The sequence below is a fragment of the Castor canadensis genome, chromosome 4, assembly GCF_047511655.1.
Source record: "Castor canadensis chromosome 4, mCasCan1.hap1v2, whole genome shotgun sequence".
NCBI lineage: Eukaryota > Metazoa > Chordata > Mammalia > Rodentia > Castoridae > Castor > Castor canadensis.
In genome coordinates this window covers 148,849,395-148,873,410 of record NC_133389.1, presented here as the reverse complement: position 1 = coordinate 148,873,410, position 24,016 = coordinate 148,849,395, and positions in this window count along the sequence as shown.

Genomic DNA, 24,016 nt, shown 5'->3' with positions numbered 1-24,016 from the left:
GGCCAATTGGAAAGACTTTTTAATGAGAAGTTTGGTTTGGAGGATAAATACTGTATGTTATTGTTTTAATCCTTAAAATCTGTTTTTACTAATTGATAATTGCTGGCAAGTCAGGACTGTTAGTGATAAATATAGTTATGATGCTTCTGTCTCATTTGCAATGAAAATCTGGTTCTTAAAAACAATTTTTAATCAACATTAACTAGAAGGAAAAAAATCAGGTCATGCCCTGCCTACCAATCGTGTACACAGTTCTGATGCTGAGAACACTGGCATTTTTAAAAGAGTTTTTCTTAAGTGATAACCTTTGCTCTACTCACAAAAGGGTGCAGGGCATTGTCTTTAAGTTCAATGAAATGCCAGAACAAATCAAACAAAGGATTCCGTTCTGGTCCTTCGGAACGAATTCAGCAGAAAATAGCTATGGGTTTGGTGGAAGATTCTTTGGAGAGTCAAGGCATTGACAGGAATTTGGAAGCCCTCCTTAAAAAATTTAATAACTGTGGATGTCCCCAAAGAGGAAACCCAACAAACATACTGGAATAGAAAGCATTCTAGTCAGCAGACCTCTGCTGGAAGAAGAATTTAGGTTCTAATTCTTGTGTCTCTTCAGCAAGAATTAAAAGAATTCTCTTAATTCTTTTAAAAGAAGAGAAGTCAAGAGGAGCTGGGTTTGGGAGCTCTGTCCTGGAAGTAGGCCCTTTCAGAAGGTGAAAATTAAAAAGGACTGACTCACTTGGCTTCCTTAATGGAATTACAGAATCTGGAATTACCCTCTCACCAAAACTACACACAAAGAGTGACACAAAAGTTTGTGAGCAGATAGGTTGCCATAAGGAAGAGATAGGACACTGGCAACCAAATACCACTGTCCAATATCAAAATAAAATAGTTCTAACCCAATAATAGTTCAATACCAAAGTGGTAGCATCCAGGGTATACCTCAAGTATTAGATGAGGAAACTGACCTCACTGGCAATACTTACCCAGTCTCTAGGGGCCATGAGACTTTATAAAGATAAGGGCGGGAGAGGATCACTTCCCTAGAGAAGACTTTACAGTAGGTTTAATCCATACATTCACTTGCTTGATACTCATGACTATACAGTTAAATGAGTTCTATTGACTTCTAACAATAAGGAAATAGAAACACAGGAGGATTAAGTTCTCACACAGACTTTGAAAGGAAAAATTGAGGAAGGAATTTGGGTGACAGATTCTAAAGCCCACACTCTTTCTAGGCAAATATGTATCTCATTGTTACAGAGTCAGGGCTTTGCCCTGGCTACAGGAATCCTTGCTTTCTACTCAGCCTCAGAGACACCAGCTCTGTAAAGATGGAGGTCTGGAGGGCAAAAAAGGCCTCCCTTTCTTCCCTGACAGGAAACTTGGCAGAACTAGGAAGGTTTCCGTAATTTTAGTCTCCAGTCAGTCAGAAAGGACTGAGAAGATGGAGTCTGGTCTACATCCAGTAATAGAGAAGGAAGCAGAAAGTAATTCAAAAGCAGGAAATAAACTATTAACTTTTTTTTAATTTTTATTTTATTAGTATGTGGATACATTGTTCGGGTCATTTCTCCCCCTTCCTCCCGCCCCTCCCTTATTCCCCCCTCCTTACCCCCCCTTACCCCTCGCTACCAGGCAGAAACTATTCTGCCCTTATCTCTAATTTTGTTGAGGAAAGAGTATAAGCAATAATAGGAAGGAACAAGGGTTATTGCTAGTTGAGATAAAGATAGCTATACAGGGAGTTGACTCACATTGATTTCCTGTGTGTGGGTGTTACCTTCTAGGTTAATTCTTCTTGATCTCACCTTTTCTCTTGGTCCCCTTCTCCTATTGGCCTCAGTTGCTTTTAAGATATCTGCTTTAGTTTCTCTGTGTTGAGAGCAACAAATGCTATCTAGTTTTTTAGGTGCCTTACCTATCCTCATATCTCCCTTGTGTGTTCTCGCTTTATCATGTGCTCAAAGTCCAATCCCCTTGTTGTGTTTGCCCTTGATCTAATGTCCACATATGAAGGAGAATATACGATTTTTGGTCTTTTGGGCCAGGCTAACCTCACTCAGAATGATGCTCTCCAATTCCATCCATTTACCAGCGAATGATAACATTTCATTCTTCTTCATGGCTGCATAAATTTCCATTGTGTACAGATACCACATTTTCTTAATCCATTCATCAGTGGTGGGGCATCTTGGCTGTTTCCATAACTTGGCTATTGTAATTAGTGCTGCAATAAACATGGGTGTGCAGGTGCCTCTGGAGTAACCTGTGTCACACTCTTTTTGGGTATATCCCCAAGAGTGGTATTGCTGGATCAAATGGTAGATCAATGTTTAGTTTTTTAAATAGCCTCCAAATGTTTTTCCAGAGTGGTTGTACTAGTTTACATTCCCACCAGCAGTGTAAGATGGTTTCTTTTTCCCCACATCCTCACCAACACCTGTTGTTAGTGGTGTTGCTAATGATGGCTATTCTAATGGGTGAGGTGGAATCTTAGTGTGGTTTTAATTTGCATTTCCTTTATTGCTAGGGATGGTGAGCATTTTTTCTTAACTTTTTTTAAAGTCCCTACTCTCGTGTAAAGAAGGAATTGAGTGATGTCAAAACTGGTGGCAGTGACTTCAGAAAGCTATTTCACAATGTCCTGAGCATTTATGGCAGTCATGAACACAGACATGGAGAAGAGGTAAAATGAGAAATATTCATTAACTTAGAAACTTGATCAACAGAATTGTGCTATATGTAGGAAAGAAAAGAGAGTATTTTTCATATTTCTGTCTTAAGCACCTGGACACATGATTTCCTTAGACCAGTGTTTCTCATACTCTAGCCTGTCTCAGAGTCACCTGGGGGCTTATCAAATCAGAGTTTGCAGGTCCCAACCCCAGAGTTGGAATAGGACCCTAGGATTACACTTATAATGAGTTTCTTGTTGCTGCTGATATATCATTAAAATACGTGTGAAATAGGATTATTAACTAATGTTATAAAAGAGGAAATCAACATTTTAAAGTTATTATAATCTGCCTAGTATCAGCAAGAGTTTCATTCCAATGTCTATACATGTAAACCCTATACATACGGGCACTCAGCATACAGGAATAAGAGAAGTGAGGGAACTAATTTAGATTTGGGGTGGGAGAAATGGAGAGTAGTCACAGGTAGAGGATGATTGGAGAAATACTGAGTTAAATTTTAATTATGTTCGGTTTGAGACCTGTAGGTGTTTGGAAGTATGGCTATACACAGAGAACTGGCTTAAACACAGAGATCTAAAAGTTGTTTCCATTTATATTGGAAATGAGCACTTGATAGTAGAGAATATTATCTTGCAGTGAAATTATAAGAAAATGTCTAAAGATGGAAATTTAGGAGATATCATTTATTAAGAAACCAGGAGACAGATGCTCATGAAAGAAACAGGAATAAAAGTCAAAAGTATGATGATCAGATATCTCAGGGTCTGAGTGAGAGTTTTAAAATGATACAGTCCATTGACAATCACATAATGCATGCAGGAACTCTGAATGGGTGGGCAAAATTTTCAGCCTCGTCTAATTTGGGTTAGAATTTTCTCATCTGTGTTCCCTGGAGTGGTCATTCTAAGTCCTCTGACATCCCCTTTGCTGAGCTAAGAAAGACTCTTGAAAAATGCCACCTTTGGTACAAAAGGTCATTAGGATTACTTAGAGAATTAGAAAAGGTACCGGACATTTTTTAACCTTCTACACTATTTACTATAAGAAGTTTATGAAAGACTAGAGGTTATTGGTTCTCAAAGGGCAGCTCCAGGGCCTGTACCTTCAGCATGGCCTGGGAACTTGCTAGAAATGCAAATTTCTCAGTCCTCATTGAGTCTTACTGCAGGAGAAACAGAGCCCACTAACGTGTGGTCTTGTCATGCATTTTAATAGGAGTGAGTATTATAGGTAGGGAAGTTTCTTACTATGGATTAGTTATATTTCTTTGATTCTAATGAAATCAAGAGTATTTTCATATTTTATTGGTCATTATGGTACTTTTTTGTGCAACTTTATATGTGTGATTCTTTTTTTTCTTTTTTTTGGCCTGGTCTATCTTTCCTTCCTTCCTTATTCCCTTCCTCTATCTTCCCTCTCTCCTTTTTCTCCCTTCTTTCCCTTTCTTCTTCCCTTCCTTCTTCTTTCTTACTTTTTTTGGTGTTATTTCTAGTCTTTACCTTTATGCTGATAGATATTGCACATCCCTCAATTTTTAGCTCATTTTAAAACCTTTTATATTTCCTTTAGGTATACAAAAGAGGGGTTTTAAAAAATAATTTTTATGATATCTATTGATCTTCCAATTTGAAGTTTGAGTTTTTGTATGTTAAGAAATAATACTTTGTGGGAAAATATTTTCTCTTCATATTTTAGAGTTTGTTTTTCACATTTAGTTATTTAATCCCACTGGAATTTATTTTTCTTGTAAGTGTGACAACAGAGATCTAGTTATATTTTTTTCCTCATGGGTAACTAGTTGTTTCTGAACCAGTTAGCAAATAGTTCATATTTTCCCACTGATTTACAGTATTATCTTTGCCTTGTATCAAGTTCCCACATGTATAGGTATATGTTTCTGGGATTCTTCTATTTCTCCAACCCTGTGCAAATACCATATTGTCTGGATTACATTATAATATTAATTATATTATTATATTAATATTATTAATATTATTATATTAGCATTATAATAAATCTTCACATCTAATGAGTTATTACTTTCTCTTCTTTTATGTAATATTTTGGAATTTCTTGCTTGACTTTCCACATTGTTACCTGTAGACTAGGAGATCCACAGAGCCAGGACCCTGGTTTTAAAAGTGTTGATTTCCACAAATCTAGTAAAACATCTCACATAGCCTGGGTTCAAAATGCATTTTATGAATTCATGGTTTTTTCTGCCATTGACACCATTGAAGAGGCTATCTTTGCCTAAAGTCTTTGAGATTTTGGAGTCATTGCTGTGCCCAGGCATTAGTCAGGAGCAGTCTCAAAGCAAGGAGGAGTTGAATTCTAATTGCTCATGTATACTCAGTTCCTCAAGATTGTTTTTCACAGGAGTCATGTTCTCATAACAGCTTTTAAATAAAAATTAAATACCAGCTACAACATTTCACAAATTAAAAGTTGTTTCTCAGTTGTTAAAACTTCCTCTGATGAACACCATGTGTTTCTGTGTAGGATTGGTTCCTGTTTCCTTGTTCAGTACATATATAAAATTCTAAATTAAGATTTGGTCCCTAAATGTTGTCCAGCTACATGACTTCACCTACAGTGGTTTAGGATTCAGATAAACTCTTCAGAATTCTCATATTTTAAAAAATGTTGAGTCACTGACTTCTTACTTAACTTTTATCTTACCTGTAAATTAGGGATTGAAATGTCCCATTTTGGGGTCTACATGAAAGTAAAATTAAATGTTATATACTAACAAAGTGAATTTTACCTGGTCAAAATAATGTTTACACACATGAATGGATCATGCAGTGCATGTTTCTGAGCATTTTGTTCAGTTTTCCTTAGTATGCATACATCATAATTTACTGGCATTACTATTAATTGATATTTGCATTTCTTCACATTGTCTGCTCTTGTGAATAGTACTGCTAAATATATCATTTTTTCACACAGATGTGTGCATTTCTGTGGGTGGGTATTAAGGAGTAAGTTGCTGCATTAGAGATCTAGCTTAGTAATTAGTTTTCCAGACGTTTACATTTCAATCTCTTCCTAATCATGTAATATTTCCCTGTGTGTGTACATGTGTACATACATATATGCTGGGTTTTATTTGCTAGTACTCCTTTGAGGATTTTTGCATTTAGGATCATGAATAATATTAGATATTATTATTATTATTATTATTGGAAGCATTTTAACTAAAAATTCAATTTCCCTAAGAATTTCAAGGTTCTGTGGGTTTTCAGTTTCGTTTTACAAATTTTGATGGAGAGTTTGTGGTTTTCAAGGAATTGATCCATTTAAGCTAAGTTGTTACATTAATGTCCACAGAGTCATTCAGAGCAATTTCCTTTTATCCTCTGAATACCTCTGGTATCTGTCATAGTATTTCTGATATTTGTAATAGGAGTCTACTATGTGTTTTTTTTTTCCCTTTTGCTTTTGTGGTGAGTTTAGCTACAGTTTATCAATTGTATTGACCTTGTCCAATAATTAGCTTTTGGTTTCATTCATTTTTCTCTGTTGTTTTACTGTTTTAATTTGTTGGTGTCTGTTCTTAATTATTTCCTTCCATATTCTTAATCCATAGATTCAGGTAGCTATTTAAGTACTCAGAATTTCCCCTCCTATCTTCATGTAATAGTTTATAGTGTAAATCCAATAGCATCAAAGAATAAACTTTATTTTGTCATTATTTTCATTATTATTGTACTGATGGTACATTGTGATATTTACACAGTTCTTACAGTATATCATAGTTGTTACTTCAATATTTTAAAGTTGTTAAATTTGCTTTTGATTAAATTTTGTCATATGAAAACATAAAAATTGTACTTATTAAGGAGGTAACATGATATTTTTACATGCATACACTGTAACTTTTAAGTCAGTTTAGATATCTCTGTTACCTCGAACACTGATCATTTCTTTATGATGAGAACATTTGAAATCTTTTCTTCTGACTTTTAAATATACAGCACATTACTGTAATCTATAGCCACCCTGTGTTGCAATATCACACCAGAAGTTCTTTCCCCTGTCTGACTGTAATTTACTCCTCACTGGGCAGTCCCCTTCCCCTCTCTCTCCCAGCTACTCTCCCAGCCTCTGCTGACCACCATTCTAATCTGGACCTCTGTCAGATTAACCTTTTTAGACTCCATATCTAAGTGAGACCATGCAGAACCTGTCTTTCAGCTTTTTTCACTTAACATAACAATGTCTGCTTCCATGTATTCTGTTGCAAACGACAGAATACCATTCTTTTTTATGGCTGAATAGCATTCCATTGAGTACATGTACCACATTAAAAAATTTTTAATTAGCATATATTAATTATAAAAATACTGGATTTAATTATTTAATCAAAGAATAACATTCTTTGATCACACTCACTCCCCTATTATGCTGTCTTATCCCTGCTCTCCTTTTGCTTATCCAATCATTAGCTGATGGCACTTTGGTTATTTACATTTCTTGGTTACTGTGAATAGGGCTGCAGTAAACATGGGAGTGCAGGTGTCTCTTTGAAGTTCTGACTTCACTTCCTTTGGATATATGTTCAGTAATGATATTGTTAGATCATAGTATTTTTAGTGTTCTGAGGAACCTCCATACTATTTTCCATGGTGGTTATATTAATTTACAAACCCACCACTGTGTAAAGTGTTCCCTTTCCCCCGTATCTTCTTCAGGGCTTTGTTCCCTTTAGTCTTTTGGTAATAGCCATTCTTACTAGCCTGAGGAGATCTAGTGGTTTTGATATGATTTTTCCCCAATGATTAGTGAGGTTGATCATTTTCCATATAACTGCTGGCCACATGTATGTCTTCTTTTGAGAAATGTCTATTAATGACTATTACCTATTTTCCTGTTGGGTTTTTTGAGTTCCTTATATATTCTAGGTGTCAACCCCTTGTCAGATGTATAATTTGCAAATATTTTCTTCCATTCTATAGGTTTGTCTCTTCACTCTCTTGCTTTCTTTGTTGTGAAGGGACTTATAGTTTGATATATTCACATTTGTCTATTTTTGCTTTTGATTCCTGTTCTTTTGAGGGCCTTTTAAGAAAATTTTTGCCCATCCTAATGTGTTGAAGAATTTACCCTGTTTTCTAGTAAATTTGTATGGTTTCTTACAGTTAAGTCTCTAACCCATTTTGAGTTAATTTTGTTTAACTATTGAAAGATAAGGATTCTAGTTTCATTCTTCACAAAGATATCCAATTTTTTCATCACTGTTTACGTAAGACAGTCCTTTCTCCAATCTGTGTCCTCAGCACTTTCGTCAAAAATCAATCATCTGTAGATGCATGAGTTTACTTCTAGACTTTCTGTTCTGTTCCATTGTCTATATGTCTGTATTTAGGCCAATATTATGCTGTTTTGTTTATCACAGCTTTGTAACCTATTTCGAAGTCAGCTAGTATATTGCTTTGTTCTTTTTGCTCAAAATGGCTTTGGCTATTCTGAGTTTTTGTGGTTCCATATAAATTCTATGATTTCTTTGAATACTTCAGTGAAGAAAGTTATTGGTATTTTGATAGGGATTGAATTGAATTGAATCTGTGGGTTGTTTGAGATAGTATGGACATTTAAGCAATATCGGTTCTTCTATTCCATGAACAAACGATGTTTTTCCAATTCTTTGTGTCCACTTCAATTTTGTTTCATCAGTGTTTTATAATTTTCATTATAGAAATCTTTCACCTCTTTTGTCACATTCCTGTTTTTAATAGCTATTATAAATAAAATAGTTTTCTAAATTTCCGTTTCAAATAATTAACTTCAGATATAGCAACACTACTAATTTTTCTTTATTGATATTGTATCCTACAACTTTGTGAATTCATTTGTGAATTCTAGTAGCTTTTTGATAGAGACCTTAAATTTTCTATGTAGAACATGTCACCTGAAAACAGTGATATTTAACTTCTTCTTTTGTAATATGGATACCCTTTATTACTTTCTCTTGCCTGATTGCATTGGCTTAGATCACTAACAACTGAATAAAAGTGATGAAATTGGACAGCCTCATCTTGTTCAAGTGTTAAGAAAGACTTCAGCTTTTCCCCACTCAGTATGATGTTGGCTGTTGGCTGTTGGCTTATTATAAATGGATTTTATTATGTTGAAGTATACCTTCTATACCTAATTTGTTTAGCACTTTTATCATAAAGGGATATTGAATTTTATGAAATGCATTTTCTGCACATATTGAGATAATTACATTTTTTTCCTTTATTTAGTTGATGTAGTGTATCATAGTTATCGTTTTGTATACGTGGAACTCTTCTTGAATCTCTAGAAGGAATATCTTTTCATAATGGGGAATAATTCTTTTCTATTGTTTTTAAGGTTCCTGACTGATAGTTCCTGATTTATTGGTAGATACCAATAGACATAGCTCATAGAAACAAATATTCTTTGGGATGGTAAATGATTCTTTTTCTTTTCCTTCTTTTTTTCTATTAATTATACAAAATAAAAGTTTTCAGTATGACATTTTCATACTTGCAAGCTACATACTTCAATCGTATTCAGATCCATATCACCCTCACTTATCCCCCTCCCTTCTTCAGCTGATGTCCCCTCCTCCCAAAATTCCCCTTCTATTTTCTTGTCTTCTTTTTTTAAAATCTAAATTCTTCATATAAGAGAAAATGTGATATTTGTCTTTTCTCAAAGTGAGCTGAGATTCTATTGGTTCTTAGTCTGTTGAGTAGTTTTGGAATATATCCAAGATATTTTGAATGTTAGACTATGGGAATCTGAATACTTCTAAAATCCAAGGAGAATGCTTTGCTTGACAAGGCAATCAACTCAGTTGGGGTCAGGCCACAAGTTCTGACCAGCTTACTGTTTTAATTCCAAAATGTTAGCTTAGTTTTCAAAGACTTTGAAGTACTATTTGGTGTGCGCCAATCACTGGCCAATCTGGAACCTTCTGTTCTCAAAGCCTTTCATGTGTAGTTTACAGTTACAGCTGTACATGGACCACTCAGGATTGGGCCCAGTTCATTAACAATGTTAGGACATCATTTTCCTAAACTCCTCCCTCTGTGTAGTCTCTCCATACTTTCCCATTTTGGGGGGCTCTCCTTTACTGTTGTTAATCAAGAGAGTAGGGACTATGGTTGCTCCACTCTATCTTTACCACGTCTTTTTCACAGGCTAAGTGGTAGAAGATGAGGAGGAGAAACAATGTAATATATATTCTATCCACCCCCTGGGGACACACCTCCTTTCATCACAGGGTTCCATACATCTTGGGGGTCCATTCTGCTGTGGCTGTCAGAACTGCCATTGTCATGACTGCATGATTTGCTGGGGCCTGGGGCCCAAGAGAGTAGAATACAGAAGACAAAAATAAAACGGGATTTATTTCTCTCCTCTAAGGTTTAGGATTCTTTTTTTTTTTCTGCATCTCAAGCTAAAACTAGGGCACATATCCTGTGCTCTCTAGTGACCACTTTTGAATGTAAGAATGTTCTCAAGTTCAAAACTGAAGATATTAAGGGGGAAAAAAACCAGAAAACTTACATTCAGGTTTTTTGGAATATGAAATTCTGGTCTCTGTTTTTCCTTTTTAATCTGGCTGCTTTTGAGAATTTCTCCTTTCCTTGATTTTTAGTGATTTGGTTATGATATTTCAAGATGTGGGTTTTATTGCATGTATACTGCTTGAGGTTCATAGCATTTATTAATAAACTTGTTCCATGATAACTTTTATCTCAGCTGTTGTCTCTTCAAATAGTGTCTCTTCCTCTTCTTCCTATTCTTTTTCTGTTATGCCTCTGATGTCACAGACATCTTCTGCAATCTTTCCTGAATTGAGTCTATTTTTCCTGTACTTTGTTCTGAATTCTTCTACTGACCTAGCTTCTAATGAACTAATCGTTCTTTCAGTTTATCTGATTTACTATCACAGGTATCTGTGGTTTTCAGTTATTTTAGTTATTTAATGGTTTGGGCATAGAATGTCCATCTGATTTTTTTTTTTTTGTATAAAACTATGTGGTAAAATTCTATCTTAATACTCATTGTTTATAATATTTTAGTTATGGTGGTTTTAATGTTCCTGCCCAATAACTCCAATGTTTACATTTCTAGAGGATTATTGCCTTTGTCCACTTTTTTCTCTTAATTTTTGATCATTTTATTATGTCTCTTGGTCTATTTTAAGTTATTCTTTGGCCACAGGATAATTGGTATCAAAAATCATAGAGATTTGAGGGTCTGAGTGATAATAATTGAAAATTAAGTCTGAACTCCAGCTTTCCTATAAAGATTTTAAAGATTCATGTGTTTTTCTTCTTTTTTTCCTTTTTTTGAAACCTGGTCTCCCTGTGTATCACAGGCTGGCCTTGAACTCACATCTCAAATGTTGGGATTACAGATATAAGCCACTATGCCTGGTCCTTGTATATTTCGCTCTCATACCTAAGGTATAGCTCTTTAGAGTTTCAATGAAAACTTCAGTGGGCACAGGACTCCATTTCCCCCAGTGCATTGAAAAGATTGAAAGTTTTACTAAGCTGTCCTGCCTAATTGCCATCCAGGTTATCAGCAGATGCTGCGTGTAGGGTCACCTCTGTCCCTCTCTCCGCCATCTTGAACTTCACATTCTTGATGCCTCATAACCTCAAAGAGATTTTCTAGTACTGTTAGGGAAAATATTTTTCTGAAACAATCTAGTAAGTCATATCTGGAAGAAAAAGTCTAGATTTCATTCTACATTTTATTTTTCTAGAAAAAATAAATATGCTAAATTAAAGTAAGTAAAGTTAAAGAAATCTCAAATGTTACAATGCAACCTTCATGCATTATGACATTTCCCATTAAAAAAACACATTGTTTCCCAGCCAAGGTTGTATTTTATCAGACTTATGATAGAGGAATTTATTTGACTATGTTAATATTTTCCTTAATAGCTGGAATCAATTTAATGTTGAAAACTCCCATTGGTCCTAACATTATTATTACTATTATTTATAATTAAATAGTTACTATTTTGTAAAGGCTTGCTACATGTCATATACTATGTAAGCTGTATGATCAGTTCTTAACATAATGAAATCAACTAATGTAGAACAGATTTCTACAGGAATTATGTTAGTGGCCTATGGCCAGAAAGACTTCCCCAAATCAATGTCTCAAGTGTCCTTTTACTACTTCAAAAGTAAAATGGGTTAGAGAGATACAACTTTCTGTACTTCCTCATTGTTAAATCCAGCTATGAGACTACAAACACTTTCCCCAGTACCTGAATCTGAACATTGCTACAGTTAACAGCCTAGCAGTTGGTTTACCTGGGGTGAAGCCTATCTGACCCTGCCCTGTGCATTCAACTGACTTATTTTCTCTAAAATGTCTGAGTTTGAACTGTGAAGAGCATTTGTGCTTCATTCAGCTGTGTATAACTTGGCATAATCCACTGGCATCCTACAGAAATTCCAAGCTGAGAAATACATAGTTTGAAACTAATTCACTGACCTGCTCAACTATTCTGCTGTGTAGTCTACATTGTTGTCAATGCCTGAGAAAGGAGATGTAAAAAGTAATAGTCAAATTCTGATTCAGAGACCCAGGCCCTACAGACGTAGACCCACTGGGAAGTGCATCAATTATTATATAAATGACAGGACAGTGCCTATGGTGAATGAAGGTGAATGAATCACTATCACTGTTGTACTATCCTTCACTTCTGCTTAGTGTTTTGAGAGAGAGAGAGAGAACTGGTGTCAATCCTTGGATTTATGATAAGAGAAAAAAGACTTACTTTTCATATTTACTAATTTATCTCCCCTTCCTTTGGACAGGAAGCTGTAAACTAAACCTGTCCCCACCTAAATAAATACAATTAAAATAAAATTACCTTCAACTCAAATCATGATCTTTTGTTCCAGATAAGATCAAGGTATTTATGGCTGCCACTCAAAAAACCAAGCTGCCTTGACTTTTCACAATTTAGCCATATTCTTTCTGAAAATACTCTATCACTAAAAACACTCTAGATGACCAAATGACCACTTCTCTTTCTCTCTCTCTCTCTCTCTCCCCCCGCCATTTGCAGAAGTTCTTACACTGTATCGAAAATACTACACATGAATTCACCCTCTCTGTTTCTTTAATTTTTCTAAAATCACTCAGGATTTTTCTCAATTACCTAACCTAGGGAAAGTTTACTAGAATTCAACAATTATTAACACTACTTCAAATACTTTCCAATATTTTATAGAGAAACTTTCTGAGAGATCTTTTGAATGGTGAATAAAACATTCTGGATGTCAGCAAGATGAAATTGCTCTGGGAAAGAACTATTAGTATATTAAAAATAAGCATTAGAGTTTGAGGAAGAAAATGCATAGGGTGTAACATTTCTCATGTGGCTACAATGAAGTAAGGGATTAGAAGGCAAAAACAAATCTGGCAAATTATAAGTTAGGGTAGTAATTCAAGGAAGTCATAAAATAAAAGACTTTTATTGCACCATGGAGACAGTTTGGTGCTATTAGTGGATTAAAAAGCATGTGGAACAGTGAGGCTGGAAAAGATGGAAGCTTGAAAGAGTTGGTGGGTTAAATATTAACAAAGAAAAGATATTTACTGACAGTTTCTGCAAACAGACTCTAATAAATAAGATCCTCCCAACACTCAAAAATAGAACTGTGCAAAGCCACAAAAATCCACTGTTATTGATCTTCCCACCAAACTGGGTCTCCTTCAGTAATGCATGACTTTACTCTCATCAGAACTTGTGTGAGTCCTTTTGGAGAGCATGTGCCAGAGTAGTCAAAAGCTAGTGAAAATGTGTGTATCTTGGGTGGGAGGGGGCAATTGGTGACAGTTTTTCACTTGTCTTTACAAACTGGCTACATGCACTGAACACCGTGAAGTGTGGTGGCAGTGTGTGAATATGAGCTTCAAGCAGACCTGATCTTTGATTCTCAGTTGCACACTTCAGCATCTCTGAACCTCAATCCCTTATCGGTACAGCTGAGACCACCACACACACTGCTTTTCAGTGCTTCCTAAATTGTAATGTGCATTTTAAACACTAATTGCTCTTACACAAATGCACTTCCCATTCTGTAAGTCTGGAGTAGTGTCCCAATTCTGACTGAAGCAAGCTGCTGGATGATGCCTGCACTCTGCTCCCAGTGTGAATGTGAGACTTTGAATCCCCAAAGCATTTGGGGTTAACAGTTGACTAAACTTCCATTGAATAATAACATTTTGCTTTTTTCCACAGTGGGAGCTCTCTTTGATCTTACAAAATAGCCTGTGTAGATTAAAAAAAAACAAAAGATGAGGTATTATCATGAATAGTTGTGTCCATGACCTTAAGAGAAGGGAGAGCTGGCCCCATGAGTCACTCACTGGTCTTTAATGTATATAACTAAAATTTCTTAATTCATTCAACAGTTCAGTTGATTCTGAAGCTCTGTTTGATGAAAGAAAAGAAGCCAAAAGCCTTGACCATTAATATACTATATTTAAAAAATTGAAGTAGTTTAAAATATCTGAAAAGTCTGATTTAGAAATAACTACATTTCTTTTTTAAGATCCTTTTTTATTAGCATACATTAATAGTACAAGTGGTGTCATTGTGATAATTCCATAGGTTAGCACAGTGTACTTTGAACAAGTTCACCCCATCTCTTATATTCCCTTTAACATCCTAAGCATCCAGAAGAGCTTACTGAAAAAAAAAAATCCTGCAAGTCTTGTCTGTCACATTACAAAAACTCTTAGAGTACCTCACTGAAGAGCCTTGGCAAAGCTTTAAGCAAATAAACATTATGAAGCTGAGGGTTTGCAAGAAAAATCACCTGACATAGACTTTTAAGATAAGCTGCCCTAATATCAACTGGACAGTTGTAGGAGCTGTAGCAGGCTTCAAAGGTTTGTCTCCTACTATAATGGCTTTGCCAAAGAGAAAGAACTATCAAATACTGATTTCACAACCATTGTCCAGTAGTTTTTTCATGGATTATCTTATTAGTTTCGTTAATACTTTTAAATTCTAAGATTAAGCTGAATCACATAAAATGTCCTTTGTAATTTTTTTACATTTTATCTTTTAGTATGCACTTCTACAAAGTAAGGACAATTAAAAGAAAAACATAAAAATTAACTATTTGAATTTAGTGTAGTTACTCAACTAAAAATATGCTAAATGAATATGATGTATCTTGTTTAAGATACTAATAAAATCATAAAGTACACAATATTTGTTGCAAAAGAGAGGAATGCTAAATATGGAGACATGAAACAGAGCTGGGAGTTGAGTGGCAATGAGTGTGGGGTGACAGCGAGACCAAGCACTCCACTGCATTTTAGGTTTGGTTTTGTTTTTGCTAAAATCAAGCAATATATAAACTCCAAGGGGTTCCCTTTCATTGTAAAACTGAAAATAATAGCATTCCTTTTACTAAAAATTGCAACTATTCTCATAAGGTAAAAATAGGCTTCTAAAAGCATCTTTAATTTTTTTTTAATATGACAAGACCCATACCCTCTCTAGTGGTATTTCTTCCCAAAGGTTGATGAGGCAAAGAAGAGAAGCAAACTATTTATATACACCAGAATCCTAACCATACCTGAGAAGGAAACAATATTACTGCAGCCACAGTACTGTGGTAAACCTGAAGAATCTGCAGGTCACATGGGCAGAACTAAACTACCATCTGCTTCTACCAGCAGGTGGATGAGAAAACATACAGCCTTTCTCACTAATTACCCACAACAGCATCTAACTCTAAATATTTTGCATGTAGAGATTTCCTTTCCATGTTTATAAATACACATATATGACAAAGAAACACTTATTTTAAAGATCTTAATATCTTGTTTGTTAAGCAATTAGTATTTGGGAAGGGGCTATGTTGACAGCTCTGCAAACAGAAGTTTCCGATTCATCTGCTACATTGGTACTGACAGACCGTGGCAGGCTTTCTCACTTTGCTTTGTTGTGTGGTTTGCCCATGTTCCACAGGAAACTGCTTTGTCTTTCCCAAACTGCCTTGGATATCTAGCCCAATAATTAACCTGTTGAGTAGTAGTGTAGAGTAATCTGTTCATTCCTTGAGTCTTGGAAAATGTCAATTTAATGTCAAAATATTTTACTTTATTTTCCCCCCAGAGGCACCTGTACTATTTAATGACATCAACAAGTAAGTCTAAATAAAGCAAAAACCCAATTGTGAATTCCAGGAAAATAAAATATCCTTCAACCATTATCCATGAGGTGGTTTTTATACTTCCTCAGCATAACTATGCCTTTCTTGAAGCACTATTTGTATGACAGCAAACAGTAGCTATTCACTAAAGGCTGTTTTCTCTTCTTCTTTCCAGGAAGAGCTATGTTACATTTTGCAGACTCCCTTGCAGTTAAGCCTGATTGCATTCCAGCCATGGATTGGGAGCAGTACAATGTTCACCTTGTTCAGATTTTGTATACCAGAAACTTGCATGCACATTCTTCCATACTTTCTTCCTTTTCTAGCAACCAGAATTGGAGATAACTCTGGTTGCTAGGTAATATAGACGTAAGGAAAAAAATCAACAACCTGGGTGCTTGAAATACTAAACTTTTTACTCAGAGTTTTCATCTTAGCAAGAAAAAAAATCCAATGTTTTGGCATTATACATTTGGGGATCCATTATTATAGTAGCTGGTATTATAATACAGACACCAGACCTGAAAAGCTTAAAAATCAGTTTGTTTAATTTTTAATAGCAAGATTCCTTATTGATCCAAGACATTGACCATTCTACTTCTAACACATCAAGAATCTCTATTAAAGATTTCCTTAATAGTTCATCTTAGTGACTTAAATCTGTTCATTTCTTGAACAAATGAGTAACATTACTACAAAGAAATGAGATTTCTACAGATAAGTTTACTAACTATGGGTGAAATAAATAAACAAACTGGGGCTTGTAGAAAGAGATGAAAAAATTAGCAAATAAAAATAGAGGATTCTTAGTTAAATTTGAATTTCAGATAAACAAGAATATTTCTTGGTATAAGTATGTCTAAGAAAATATAGGTAATAAAACATAATAAAAGATTTTCATTCTTCATGTGAAATTTAAACTTAATTAAGTGTTCTAAATTTTATTTGGAAACTAGTCAAAATGGGTAGTCAGAGCACAGTTATGTTACTAAAAAAGTTAATTTGGAAGGCACTAGAAAGTAATAAAGAGAAGAAAAAAATTTAAATAAATTTACATTATATGGAAGATAGAAGTAATATTGTCAGCAAATAGATAAGAACACATAGAAGGAAATAATAGAAAAGGAGACAAATTTTTCACTAATATAATTCACCTAATAAAATAGAAGTTTCTGTTTTATAACAGAAAAGGAAGTTTCTCAGAGGTCTAGGGATCATAGATAGAAAAGACATATAATAGCAAAATTGAAAATATCAGAGATAAAGATATTCTAGGAACTAAGACCTAATTCCAAGAGTAAGTGCTAAGAAAAATTCTAAACGATCTTAGAATAGAGGAAAAATTAGATTATATACAAATGCAAAACAACCAACTTCCAATAGGCAATTCAGATAAGAAAGTAATTCAACATAGTCCACAAGATTGATAGAAATCCACTGGATTCAGCAATAGAGCATTGCCCCAGGCATCATAGCCACCACTCAAGAATTCATTAATCTATTTAACACATATTTAGTAGGTATTACAAAGAGTTCTGCACAAGGCATTTGTGACTTCCCCAAATGGCAGCATTTAGATGCAAAAGTTTTGGTTAAATCTCAGCAAATTAAATATTTTGTACCCTAAGCCAGTATCTCTTCCACCTTCTTATAGAGCACTAAAGAGGTTTGTTACAAGAAAATAAACATTCAATTATGTTGCAAAATGACACCTTTTGGAGATCAATATTGCATATTGTATATAAAAGACTAAAGAGACAAAAGAAATCCAACTGGTTAATTCACCATTTCTTTTTAAATTCATTTTTTATTGTTATGCTGGGTGGAGTACATTGTGGCATTTACAAAAGTTCTTACAATGTATCAAATATATCATACTTGAATTCACCCCCTCCACCGCTTTTTACTCTCCCTTTCCCTCATTCCTGGAATAGTTTCAACAGGTATCATTTTTGCATTTATATACATGTGTACACATTTTTTGCACCATATTCACCCTCCTACCCCCTTTCCCCACCACCTCTCCCCTCACACTGGTACCAGCTTCTCTAGGCAAAACTTGTTCTACCCTCCTGTTCTCTGATTTTGTAGAAGAGAAAAGAAAAAAAATGTGACGTTTTGCTTGTTTAAGATAGATAAAGGTAGCTACACAGGGAGTTTCCTTGTGATATTTTCATGTATATATGTATTATAACTCCAACTGGTTTATCTCCTCTATTTTTCTTCATTCGTTTCTTATGGTAGTTTCAGCTAGTTTAAAATTTCTGTATTCATTCTTGTATAAAGAGTGTATCGCCCATATTAAATGCATTTGACCACAGAATGCTCTTACTTTTCTTTCTCGAGAATACCAAATAGCCTCTCTAGGAACCCCTAGTGGTCTGGAGAAACCAGCTTAGGAAATTTATTTTCGTTAAAATTGTTTAATGATTTATAACAGTTGCTCATTGAATGGAATACATAAATTTACCAACTATAGCATTTTGCCACATAAATAAAGGAAACACACCCTCTCCTTTTTCATTTGTTTCAGCACTTTTTAAAAAATCTTATTTCATTGTTATTGACTGGGCTTTTACTAAAACAGCCATAAGAAAAAAATACAGTGAAGCAACTAAAGTTAGTGCTGAAATTTATACCCGACACTACTTAGCTGCACAAGTATTAAAATTACTATGGTACACGTGGGGACTCATAGGCCCAGGATTTACTATCACTGAAATCACCCCTGAGTAGTTGAGTACATTACAAAACACAACACCATAAAGGAGAGTGCAAATGGGAACAATGTGCTAAAAAAGCATCTCAGTAAATAAAGACCAGTAGGCTTTATGGCTTTGGGTCACACTTGTCACTTAATACTGTTGATAAAAATTTGCTTATTAAATTTTGTGTAAGAAACACCATTTCTTACAGTGATGTTGACAGACGTTTCACAAAGCTGCAGCTGCAGCCTTCCAGAACCACCCTCCCCCACTTTATTACCATGTGTGTTGTTCTGAAATTTTCAATTCAGCTATAAACAATCTACTTTATCAACAGCATGCTTTTGCACTTTTTGAAATGGTGCTTTGAGGCAGATAAATGAAAATAAGCATGGCAGAGTGCCAATAAAAATTCTGCAAACTGTATCTTCCGTGGAGTTCAGGCTAAGGCAACTTACTATTTTCCTTATTTATTGACTGTGAATTTTGAAATCCATTTCTATCCTTACAATTGCTGCTTTATTTTTGTTGGCTGTTTGTTCTAATCATGGCTGACACTTTGAAATAGTAATGGCTTACACACTTTTAATCAATACTAAAAGAGACTTTTTTTTCTGGAAATCTGGCATCTTTTCAAGGCCTATAGGTGTCCTCAAGGTAAACAAAGGTTAGATTCTGAAGCTCAGGACATACAAGATGTATGAAAAGTGCCATTTACTGCCCCAAACTCAGCTACTTGAATATATAAGAGACCAGATTCTAAACCAATATCCCTTAATTCTAAAAGATTTTAATGTAAAAGAGTTTTGTAAGTATATACATAAACATTCTCCATCTCCTCTACTCTCCTCTCTCTCTCCTTTAGGATTCCTCACAAACTTAGCTTTAAAAAGCTCTACTAAATGGAATAACAGCATAAAACATGAGTCATTATATGTTATGAAAGGAAAGAGACTGAAATTGAATTTCTCAGCTTCATATTGGTTTGTATTATGAGAACTTCAGATTCCAGTTTAATTTTCCATAAGTAAATTTTAATTTTATGCACACTAATTAAAGACTTGCTATTTGATATTAGTTTGGAAATACCCAATTACAAAGTAAATTTTAACATCATGGGCTTTCAATTCTAAAAGGAATTCCTTGGGGAACCCTTCTTAGTAATTAATAATTTTATTGAGTTTGTGGTCAAATCACATATGTCCATGATCCAAAGTCTTCCACAAACTTAGTAAAATTTCATTCATCTTTTAATTATAATTAAAATAATTTGTTTAGTAAGTTAAGAAAATTGGAATTAAAGCAGGTTATAAGTATCCAACATTGAAAAATAGATTTTAAATAAGGTTCAATATAAATAATGGCACAAATTAAAAAATAAGTAGCAGTGAACTCCATTTCTCTATGTTTATCTTTACATTACTTGAAATCTGAAAAGTATTCATGCCAAATTACTCTATAAATTTAAGTCTAAGATTAACTGGCCATTTACTTTTGGTTACAAACACAACTTCAAAATTATTTGATATTTTATGGCACCACTCCATTTACTTGAAATTAAATATTGTGAAAAGTAAGCCTCTAACATATTTTCCTTTTCTTTATAGATAAGTGATCACTGTTATTCTCACCCTGGGGAATTTCGGGGAATTCAGATTTTCTTCAGTACTGATATAATGGCTTTGATAGTTTTATGTAGTCTCCTTTAATATATATTTTAAATTTTAAGTTTAGAAATTATTATAAAGTTTATAGATCCAAGGAATTACATATTAATAAAGTTAAAATATTACCACATTTTACATTATGACTCACAAATTAGGAAAGTGGGATCATAAAATACTCCTATGTAGAAAAATGAATACCACCGATGAATAATTCTGAACAGCATATTCATGACATTTCAAAAATAAATTTGGACACATTGCTGTGACATCTATGCTCTCATAATACTTGGTTTCCAAATCAGAATTGGATTAGAGCCATTGCACTTTGTACCTCAATACAAAGAGCAAAAGGAGAATTCTGATAAAGCACAAACAGGGAGTTGAATTTCTCAACTATATCAGAAGAATTAAGGTTAATTTCCACCCACACATCCACAACAAAAGACTTAACAAAGAGAACACATAGAAACTTTTTTTGTAGATAACAAATGCAAAGTTTCATGGCTTTTATATGGCCTGTCTCAATTACCCCTAATTCTTTACATTTTAACCCAATTTTCATCTCATTACTTCCTATTCCTCTCACCTTTGCAGCACTCATGGAGAATTTTTGTACCTACTTTATGCTTTTCCCAATTTGTATAACCACCACAATTGACAAGGTAACAGAAGCCACATGATTTCAATGATTCTGTAGATTTTTAGCATGTAGATGTAGGAATGAACTGGTAGGACAAGAGTGTGGTATTTGCTACTAATCTTCCTGTGGACTAGAATTCATTCCTGGACAGGCTGTATCATGATTCTGCTCTTATAATACATGCTCCACTCTGGTTACCTTAAAGTCCTTCCCTCAAATTCAATATGGGTAAAACTCCTTAATTCCTCTTTATTTAAGGCCCAGGTACCTGTTGCCTTCTTAGTAAAGCCTTTCCCAACACCAAGAAACAGAAAACCAGTATTCCATGAATACTGGAATTATTGGTCTACTTATATCATTACTCACTTTGTTTTGAAAACTTTAAGAACAGAGAATAAGCTTTATTCCTCTCTATTCCACCCTGTGGTGTCCTAAATATTGTGGAATGAATAAAGGAGACAAAAAAGATAATTAAATTGCAACTTAGCAATGATCTTTTAAACACTCACATCTGTAGACATTGTGTAGAGGCACAAGAAACAAGTTAAACCAGCCATGCAACTACTCTATGACACGGAAGTACTTTCTCCTAGGAGACAGAGGCCAGGTAGATCCTGCTAACTGCTGTGACAGGTGCTTGGGCCCTTTGTCCTGTGGGTGCTGAGTGATGTAAATGCTTCTATGTTAGCCACAGACAAAAGAACAAGCAGTCATATAGCACCATCTTACTGGGAACTTACTCTTTTCTAAGTATGTTAAAACCATTTCTTTTCATCATGAGAAAAACTATATGATGTAGAATGTATTAGTCTGCATTTTATGGATGAAGAAAATGTGGCTTATAAACCTTTAGAGTTTAAGCTGCCTGCCTGTCCATTTACCTGTCTAAGATTGGGATGTACATTCTGATTCCATCCACCTTTAACCTGTCTGAGATCAAAGTGTTTCATAAAAAATCCAGTTTATTTTCGAGGTACTTTCTAATGTACTTTGTTTGTAGGAACCTGTGTGAACCTGTAGTGTTCAGTCCTTAAAGAAAAACTCTGGACAGAACAGGTTCATTAACAAATTCAATATGGGGACACCTAAGCAGAAACTCTTACACAGGGAATGTACTCCCTCCTAGGGTTTGGCCACATTCTGTTTAAATAACTTAACTAGCAATTTGAACATCTGGTGTGTTTATTTAATCTCTCAGCATTTTAGCATCAGATTCTAAAATAGGGAATTACAAGTTCCTACTTCCTCAAACGTATTGTGCTTTTGGCTTTTTGTTTTGTTTTGTTTTGTTTGGAGACAGGGTCCCCCTACACAGCCCAGGCTGGGCTTGTCTTGGAATACTCTTCTCTCTGCCTCCTGAGTGTGGGTATTACAAACACGAATCACCACACCTGGCCTACATTTTTTTAGCACTGATACAATATACTGAAAATATATCCTGTACATAGCCTGCAAGTAGCAGGAATAGTGGCACTATTAGACAGATTTGGGCATTTTTAACTTTTAGAAAAGTTATACACTGTTACTTTTAAGCATAGGCACTTTGCAAGAAAGAAAATAGTATGGGTATGTATAATTTAATATAGAATTGGATGTACATTGAGAAATATTTGAGGAGTAAAAGATCTGCATCATTAAAGTTGCACATTGACAGGATGCATAGAGCTAATGACCACACTATGCAAAGAGAAGTTCAAATATGAGGAAAATGTGGTAATATTGCCAGGATCCACTGAAGCACGTAGGTTGAGTAAGGACTAGCTCTGCAGGGATGCTTTACCACAGCAACTCATCATGAGCTGTCTACACTCCAGTTGAGTCTTGTCTCTCTTGCCTGATATATAAGTCTATTATTTCGCTCATCTATTTATATATATTTTTTGGCAGCACTAGGGTTTGAACTCAGGGCATCATGCTTGTTAGGCACATGCTCTACTACTTGAGCCACTCCACCAGCCCTTTCCACATCTGTTATGGGCCATCACTTTCCTGGACACACACAAAAAACAAACAAACAAACAAAAAAACACATTCTGGGAGGGAGAGAAAAGAAAGCCTGAACTTCAAGTTTGTAAATGAATGCACTGTGGAGGAGCTCATTAATGCAAATAACATAACCAGTAAGGCCCAGGAAAACCTAGCAGGATGGAGCCTGGGAGGGCCCTCCTCCCACCCGCGCGTGGCACACCCACCGGCAGTAAAGGGCTTAAGCATTCATACCAAGGGGCTGCAAACCCCTGGGCAGAGACTTGCCATATACACACCAGATATAGAAAATGTATGAGGAGAAAAGATTAACTGACAAAAAGTTAATTAAAACTGCTCTGATTACGAGGTAGAATTTAACAATTACTTTAAAAAATGCAGTGTGACACAGTGCAGCACTGCAGCTGAATTAATCATGAATGAGGAGAACGATGTTTAATTTTTGTGTGCATGAGAAAAACACTCAACAGATTTGACAATTAGAGCTGGGTAACAGCATTGCATGGCACAAGGCGAGGCGGGTTTTCCCAGTGGTTTTTTGGGAGGGAGCTAAGCAGATGTGCTCAAATATTTACAAATGCACAATATTCACACGCTTTTCAGCTGCCCACCCTGCTGATTTTGCAAGAAGTTGCCTTCAATCTGGAGGCCACCGTGGGAGTGATGCACACTGTGTCTCGCACAACAGGAACAGCTCAACCAAGGCCCCTGTTACCTCTAACTCGTGCACTGGTGGTAGGAGCACAGAGGGCCAGCCTGTGACAAATGGACAGAGCTCATGGAAATACCCAACTTCCAGGATTCACTTTGTCCCAAAAAGTGGATGGTGCATGCAGTTATCTGGGATGGGACAGGCAGGGGCTGTGTTGAAATGTCTGCTGTTCACTCAATGCTCTCAGTGAGCATTTCCCTACCAACACCTGTTCTGTGTAGAATATGTACAACACTGTATTTACAGCATCATGCAACCATCACCACAATCAATTTTCGAGCACTTTTTTCACCCCAAAGAGAAATCTAGTACATTTTAGCTACCATTGGTCAACCCTTGCTTCCTCCCAGCCCAAAACAATACTAATTTATAGTCTCAAGAAATTCACCTGAATGACCCAAGCCTTGTATGCAC